We start from the raw sequence: 8,756 nt of genomic DNA, 5'->3' as shown, positions 1-8,756 counted from the left end.
AGGAATTCCAAGCTGCATCAGGATCCACTGCAAGTGCTACGACAGTTAGGCGGGAGGTGAGGAAACTTGGATTTCATGCTCGAGCGGCTCCTCATAAGCCACATATCACGCCGGTAAATCCCAAACGATGCCTCGCTTGGTGTAAGGAACGTAAACATTGGGCGATTGAATAGTGGAAAAACGTTGTATGGAGTGACAAGTCACGGTACAGAATGTAACGATCCGATGGCAGGGTGTGGGTATGGTGAATGCCCGGTGAACGTCATCTGCCAGCGTGTGTAGTGCCAACAGTAAAATTTGGGGGCGGTCGTGTTATGGTGTCGTCGTGTTTTCGATGGTGGGGGCTTGCACCCTTTGTTGCTTTACGTGTCACTATCACAGCACAGGCCTACACTGATGTTTTAAGCACCTTCTTGCTTCCCACTGTTGAAGAGCAATTCGGGAATGGCGATTGCATCTTTCATCACGATCGAGCACCTGTTTGTAGTGCACGGCCTGTGGCGGATTGGGTACACGACAATAACATCCCTGTAATGGACTGGCCTGCACTGAGTCCTGACCTGAATCCTATAGGACACCTTTGGGGTCTTTTGGAACGCCGAATTCGTGCGCGGCCTCACCGAGCGACATCGATCCCTCTCCTCAGTGCAGCACTCCGTTAAGAATGGGCTACCAGTCCCCAAGAAAACTTCCAGCACCTGACTGAACATTTGCCTGCGAGAGTGGAAGCTGTCATCAAGGCTAAGAGTGGGCCAACACTATGCTGAATTCTATCATTACCGATGGAGGGCGCCACGAATTTGTAAGTCATTTTCAGCCAGGTGTCCCGAAACTTTTGATCATATAGTGTATAATCTGCGGCTACTAGTTCCGCTTTAGTCCACCACCAGCAATGGAGGTTGAAGCTCTGACAATGGCAGTAACTCGTGCTGGCGAAACGTCAGAAAAAGCAACAAACAAATGTCGGCTGAAGAACCCGAGACAAAAGCCAACAGGCAGTTTGTCAAGTGGTCACGAAAGTCTTAACAATTTTGTAATTTGTCAGATGTCTTATTATAGTGTAAATATCACTTTAGCTACAGCCCAGAAAAATTTATTTGCTCCACGTCAGGTTGATTCCCGTCTAAGTACACCATATGCCTTGGAGGCTTTCTGTGAAGACATACTTAATATCTCAGTCAGAGCCTGCCTCACTATAGCCTTACATCATCAGCACAGATGTACTGTGAACAGTACATTTTGAAATGACAACATTCACTTTGTGTGTGCTGCAGTCTTTTTATGAAAATACAAAAAGTAAGATGTTTCCAAATGTGGATAAACTGTTCTATTAACAAATATTCTATTTAATCTTGAAAGTGTTGCAATCGAGGAAATCTAGCCAGTACTGTATTTAATAGTCTGTGTTACATTGTTACTCCACTACACATCAATAATTAGAAAGTGAAATCAAATTAAGAAGAGGTATTATATTAAATCAGTAACAAACGAAAAGTTTGGTAATAGATGCTACTGCAAACTAACAAAAATTACCGTTTCAAGACAGGAGAAATTGTTAAGCTGTTAAATAAACACATTTCATTTGCAGATATCACAAGTTCGATGGTGGAAGGCTTCTTCTGTTTCAAGAAACTATATGATGCACGACAGACGAAGTACGGCGTCACCATCTATACGTTATGTATCCAATTTTATAAATGCACAGAATTGTACTCACAACAAAATTCTCCTGCTGAAGATGGACGAGATAGCTTTAATATATTATACAGCACTTAAATATGTAGTACTACAAATATTTACAAACGCTGCACAAAACGGAACCGCCTACCGAAAGTGACCGAGCGCTTCTAGGCGCTGCAGTGTGGAACCGCGTGTCCGCTACGAATCCTGCCTCGGGATTGGATGTGTGTGTTGTCCTTAGATTAGTTAGGTTTAAGTAGTTCTAAGTTCTAGGGGACTGATGACCTCAGATGTTAAGTCCCATAGTGCTCAGAGCCATTTGAACCAGTTTTGAACAAAATAGAACCCCATGTCTCACAACAAAAACATTAGAGAATGCCGGAAACTGCTTGTTGCGGTTTTCAGAGAGCATTCCTTCATGTGAGTAAAAAATATGTCTCTAGCCTGAAACACCGATCGGGAAACGTCATGTATTCCTAGGCACACTATCCTCCAGATACAACACTGTACCATTCTGTTTATCGTCGGCGCTTTACTTCTGTATAACACTACACTTGAGACTAGTTCTTTCAGAGAAAACATCCCGGCACTTAAAACTATGTTAGATCTTAAAATATTTCTTTCTCTCAGCTACACTTTTCTTGCAATTACAATCGGTGTTTTATATCCTCCTTATCTTTGTCACTGTAAGTTATTTTGTTCTCAAAACAGCGAAACCCGTCCACTACTTTCAGTATCCCATTTCCTAATTTAATTCCCTCAGTATCAGCTGTTGTAATTCGACTACACTCCAGAACCGTTGTTTCATTTATGTTGATAGTCATATTGCAACATAATTTCAAGAAACTAGGACGGAATGCTATGTCGTTGCTGTCAGGATTGCAATGGCATACCAAATTTTAGTTTTCATTTCGTCTTACTGAAATTTAATCCCTTTCCGAATGTCTCCTTGGCTTCCTTTACCACTTGCTGCATGTTCAGATTGAATTACATGACAGACTACAACCCTGTCTCACACCAATCTCAATTAGTGTTTCCTTTTCACGTCCTTCAATTCTCACAATTGTCTACTCTTACAGTAGTCTCTTTCTGTAGTTGTAGATAACCTTCCACCCCCTCTGTTTTATATGTGATGACTTTAGAATCTCGAAGAATATATTTCAGTCAATGTTGCTGAAAGCTTTTACCCAATTGTAAATGCTGTACGTGTAGGTTTGCCTTCCATGAACCTATGTTCTAAAATTTTTCGCAGGGTCAATATTGCCTCGTGTGTTCTTACAGTTCTCCGAAACCCTAGATGATCTAACCAAGATCGGATTTTAGAAGCCCTTCCAATCTTCCTTTCGTAATTCGCGTTCGTATTTCGCAACCACGACTTTTTGAACTAATGGTTCGGTAACAGTCACAACACATCTATTCCCTTCTGTGTTTTGATGATTACATTCTTTACATGCAAACATTTTTGGTTAGGTTTTACCGTGACTGTTATTGACATTAGACGAAGCAACACGTTTACTGTTACCAGTCACTGTTTATTTATCTCCACGAAGCGTTTCAAAGGTTGAAACCTCCATAATCAGGTGGATTTACATTTATTACTACGGCATGTGTCTGTGTATTGTGTTACAATTTTTTGGAGGAACTTGTGGCTCTGTCTAGTCGGAGAAACAAAACACTATTTCAGAACATGTTTTTTTCTTTAAAATTTATTCTGTAAAGGCCTTTAAAGTTTATTCTGTAGTAATGTTGCTACGATGTGTATTCTTTGTACTTTGTGACAATGTTTCTCTTCTGCTACATGATCCAAGCACCTAATAGTTTCAGGACGCCATATTTGTTTACAAAATATGACAATATACGTGTGATGTATTACGGCAGTGAAAGGAACCTGTGACCACTGGAGGTACTCTGTTTTACTAATTTTATTTTTACCGTTAGATAAACGTTTATTTTTTGTCAAAACCATGTTTTGAAATAAGTGTTGTTTCTCCCACTAGGCAGTACCTCAAGTTCCTCCAAAAAAATCGTAACACAACTCACAAACACTTGTCATACTAACAAATGTAAATCGACCTGATGATGGAGGTTTAAACCTTCGAAACGCGTCGTGGAGATAAATAAACAGTGAGTGGTTACAGATTATATTCTTCTTGAACCCTGTGGATATTCTATCTGTCTCATACATTCCGCATTCCAGATGAAACAGTTTTATCAAAGTTGGTCCTCCTAATGGCGTAGAATAATTGTGAGCGAATGTTGTCAACTCAGAATACCCTATTTCGCCTGATACCTCTGAGTGCTTTTGCAAGGGGGCTTCGCCTTAGTGTAGCACTGTCCATGCTGGCGAGAGACTTTATGTGTTCTGATGAAGCTGTGATCTGTACCGGCTGTAGCATAGCTACTGGCAGGTATTCTCTACCGTGCCAGGTCTTAGCAGAGGAGCTTAAGTGTGCCTCACAATGACCCGTATTCCCTATTTCTGTTCCCTATTTGCTCCTTACTTTCAACCCCTTCCCTTTGGTGAAGTGTGGCACCACGGGCGCAGACGAAGATCGTCAATACGGTGGTGCTGGCGTGCAGGCAGGCTAGCATTGCAGGGCTAAGGGAGTAAAACTCTACATAAAATCGGGCTGTTTGGGCTCCATTGGCGTACAGAAGCCAATCGCCATATTTGAGAAAACCCAGAAGTTAATTTAATTCATTTCGAAACCAGCAACAATCTAAAAGCTGCTAATACATTTTTTAAAGAGAAAGAGATCCGTAAGTTCGCCCCGAATACTCGTGATGGCAGGTCAGTAATAGATCATTGCCTACAGCAGAATCAGTAAACAGAAACTATAAGTTAGAGTGTTACATGGCAGCAACATCAATTTTGATCACTTTCCGTTGGTGTCAAAATTGTTTTACTAGCTGGATGGGGAAGGACAAGGGTGACTGGTAAAACTAAGACGGAAAATGAAGACTTGTATAAAATGTAATAACTGTAGGGTCAGGGAATTGGGTGTCTATAGTGTAATAGGCTACGGATATACTTACAAAATCAATAAGTAGTGAAAGTATAGAGAAAAATAGGAAAGCATTAACAGTTGCATCCAAAATGTCACATTTGAAGCACGTGGTAATAACTGTGAACTAAAGATTAAGAATAAGGGAGTAACAACTGCCGTAGAGGAGAAAGAGAAAGCTTATAATGTACATTTACAGATAAAAACAGATAGCGACAAAAATAAATATAGAACAAGGAGAAACATGTTAAAAACAATTTAAGAAAAGCTAAAAACCAAGCATGGAATAGATTTATTGGTAAATCATGGACGACCCACATGTCAGGCAAACAACAGCTTATAAAATAACGAAACGATAAGACGGAGAAGGATACAGCGAATATAAACGCAATATCAGAAGAATATTGGGAACAATATTATAAAGTCGATGGTGAGGTGAAAAATTGGAAATATCAATAGAGAAAGTCACAGACCAATCTTACTCGAGTGATCTTTTGACATATGAGGAACCTGATGAAGCTCTGTCAAGAATTTAAAAAAGTATAATAGGAAAGTGACGGGAAGGATGGAATAAATGCTCAGCTTATAAAACATAGCGGTATCTTGATAAAATCAAGAATTTTCCATCCGTTCAATATGTTCTGGAAGAATGAACATACATCAGACGCAAGAAGGAGTGAAAATGTCATCATTCTTTTTTAAGATAGGACGGAATAATAGCGATAATTCTAGAGGAATGAGTTTGACCGACACAGCCTATCAGCTGTATGCTGGAATAGTTGGCAAGAGACTACAGACTGTAAGTGAACCTTTCCTTTTAGAAGAACAGAATGGTTTCAGGAAGAGAAGATCGTGAGGAGATAACGTATTAATTAGAAAACAGTTCATAAGGAAAATTTGCGAATTTAATATGGAAACATTTATTGCCTTTATACCCTATGGAAAAGCCTTCAATCGTGCAAAAAATACTAAGGGGGATACGAGAGAAACGAGGTTATCCTAAACACATCGTAATGGTTTTGAAAGATATGTACAGAGAAACTGATATAATGATAAACACAGGTGCAAGATCAGTGATTACATGTTTTCCGTCGTTCTTTAATTGCTTCTATGTTTTTCGGTTGTGGATCGTCCAACGCAACTATATGAAAACTTATTTTTTCTGTGTCTTACGAGTGTAGCTATTTTTATTTGTGAAGCATCTTCGGTGCTCTGTAATACAGTTTGTTTTTGTGTAGAACATTTGCGTTATACAATAATTACATCTTTGTTGCTATACTACACTATTTGTTATTCTTTTGATTTTAGGCCATAAACAACTTCTTGCAGTCGAAGTTTGGTGATATTAAGGTAATATTTGTTTCTCTTATGATGTTTGATGTCAGTACCGCATACGTTCCGTCCTTGCAGTTGTACTTCCTTGTGTACTGGGTAAACAAACCATCTACGACGACTATAGGACGGCAATACCCAGTAATAACATCATAAAACGTAAGTAAAAGCAGATATTTATTTAACATCACGAAACGTGTGTTGCAAAAAGTTACTTGTGTAATGAATACACAACACATTTAGCTAAAACTCCAAGACAAGACATTTACAGTAATAACGTAACAAACAGTAAGTAGAAAAAAATATTAATTTAATATCACAAAGTTTTTGCCAGGAAAAGTAGTTTCTAATCTGCTATCGAAAAAATAACAGAAAACTGTAATATAATAACAAACTTCTTCATTATTATATAAAGCAAATATTTGACACAGAAAATATTGTATTACACGCCACTGAAGGCGCTTCACAAGTAAAAAGAAGCGAAATGCGTGTGGCGCAACACAATAAGACAGCCTTTCATTTCGTTGCATTAGACAAACCACAGTCCAAGAAAACAGGTGCAATAATCTCAGGAACGAAACCTGTGAGTCAGGGTGTCATTGAAGGGTACAGTTCATCACCGATGTTATTGAATACATGCTTTGACGACATATTAAGAAGTGCAGGAAGGACATCCTGAGTTACTGGTATCACATTATGGAACCACAAACACCTGCCTTTTTGCTAACGATCAGTTTATTATATTTGACGATGTAAATGAATTACAATATTCCACATGTAAGTTGCACCTACAGGGAAAAAGAATTCATTACGGAAATCCTAATTAATAATGAAGAGGTAACGGCATTTGAAAGATCTGAACCAATCAGATCAAACATTGTTATCAATAACACAATAACTGAACAAGTTTACAGTTTCAGGAAACCAAACCAACATAATAGAGATACAGTCTACGAGCTTCGACAGTTTCAGTATATTTGTGCCACTATTGACAGAACCTTAACGAACAGAGCTAGAAAGGAAACAAAAACCAAGTTTTACAAAACTGTGGCTGAAACGTCTCTGCTGTGTAGTTGTTGTGGTCTCCAGTCCAAAGACTGGTTTGATGGAGCTCTCCATGCTACTTTATCCTGTGCAAGCTTCTTCATCTCCGAATAACTCGCCAGTTCTGTTCAGTACCTCCTAATTAGTTACGTGATCCACCCATCCAATTTTCGGCATTCTTCTGTAGCACCACATTTCAAAGCTTCTATTCTCTTCTTGTCTAAACTGTTTATCATCCACTTTTCACTTCCATACATGGCTACACTCCATACAAATACTTTCATGAAAGACTTCCTGGCACTTAAATCTATACTCCATGTAAACAAATTTCTATTCTTCAAAAATGATTCCCTTGCCATCGCCAGTCTCTATTTCGACCATTCTCAGTTACTTTACTGCCCAAATAGCAAAATTCATCTACTATTTCCTAATGTCTCCAGCATAAACTGATTTAATTCGACTACGTTCTATTATCCTCGTTTTGCTTTTGTTGTTCATCTTATATCCTCCTTTCTAGACATTGTCCATTTCGTTCAACTGTTCTCCCAAGTCCTTTGCTGTATCTGACAGAATTACAATGTCATCGGCAAATCCCAAGATTTTTATTTCTTCTCCTTGGACTTTAATTCCTACTCCAAATTTTTCTTTGGTTTCTTTTACTGATTGTTCAATGTGTAACGCCGGAAATGCATATCCTCCTATTTCCATTTATTGTACTATAAATTTGTTTTCCTTATTTTTGTTACCTGAATATATAACATTTCTGTTTCTTCGTATATTGTAATTGTTTTACTATTTGTATATATATATTTATGCATTTATGTCGATGTATAATTGGTTTGTTTTGTAAATATTATTTGTATTTTTACGCTGGGTCTTGCCTAGGGAAAACTGCTATCGAACGATTACATCGATAGGTCGTGTGAAGAATCAAAGTGTGTAGGATCTTTGGTAGTGTTAACTCTGGCGCGTGGAGCGCGGGCAGAGAGAGAGGGTCTGGCTGGACTAGCGAGTGGAGCAGGTGTGTTGTGTGAAGCTCCCGCGAGTTGCCGCGCTTTCGGGGTTTGGCAGCATGTAATTGCGCTCGACTTGCGATGATAGTTTCTGACTTGGTGTCGCGGACGGGAAGCATTAGCTGGCGCACATCAAAAGCCCGTTTCGTCTGGTGACCGTGTCGAGAAGAAGGCGCGCCAACATCCAGCTTCTGCAACAGCGACGGCCGACAATGAGTGACTGTCGCCACCTCCTCGATCGACGGCATCGAACCTTCAATCACCAACAAGGAAGACTGGAAGCACGTAAAGTTTTTGAACTGTATGGCAGACCTCAGCTTTTCAAACTGTGCCATTTTCGTAACTATAATTACAGCAACTTAGCATGAACCTTTGTTGCTCATTGTCCCAATTGCTTTGCCAAGCAGGGTCCCTTCCTTTTCCGGAATGAACCCGAGTGTCGTTGAAATTCAAAATCTTTCGATTTCAATGCTTTAATTTCAAAGTTCAGTTAAGGTATTCATAGCTGGCTACAATATTTAGATTACACAAGCACAAATTAAGAGTGCGAGTTTTGTTACCGTATTTTAGCTTACCTGTGACTGCAGCTCAGCTTGGTACGTACTAAATTTTACTATTGTTCAGAATCATTTAATTCAAGTTCAAAGTTAAATGTCTTATTTCTAAATTGCGTAGATTCAAG

The sequence above is a fragment of the Schistocerca cancellata genome, chromosome 2 (genome assembly GCF_023864275.1).
Source record: "Schistocerca cancellata isolate TAMUIC-IGC-003103 chromosome 2, iqSchCanc2.1, whole genome shotgun sequence".
Lineage (NCBI taxonomy): Eukaryota > Metazoa > Arthropoda > Insecta > Orthoptera > Acrididae > Schistocerca > Schistocerca cancellata.
This window is presented reverse-complemented; position numbering follows the sequence as displayed.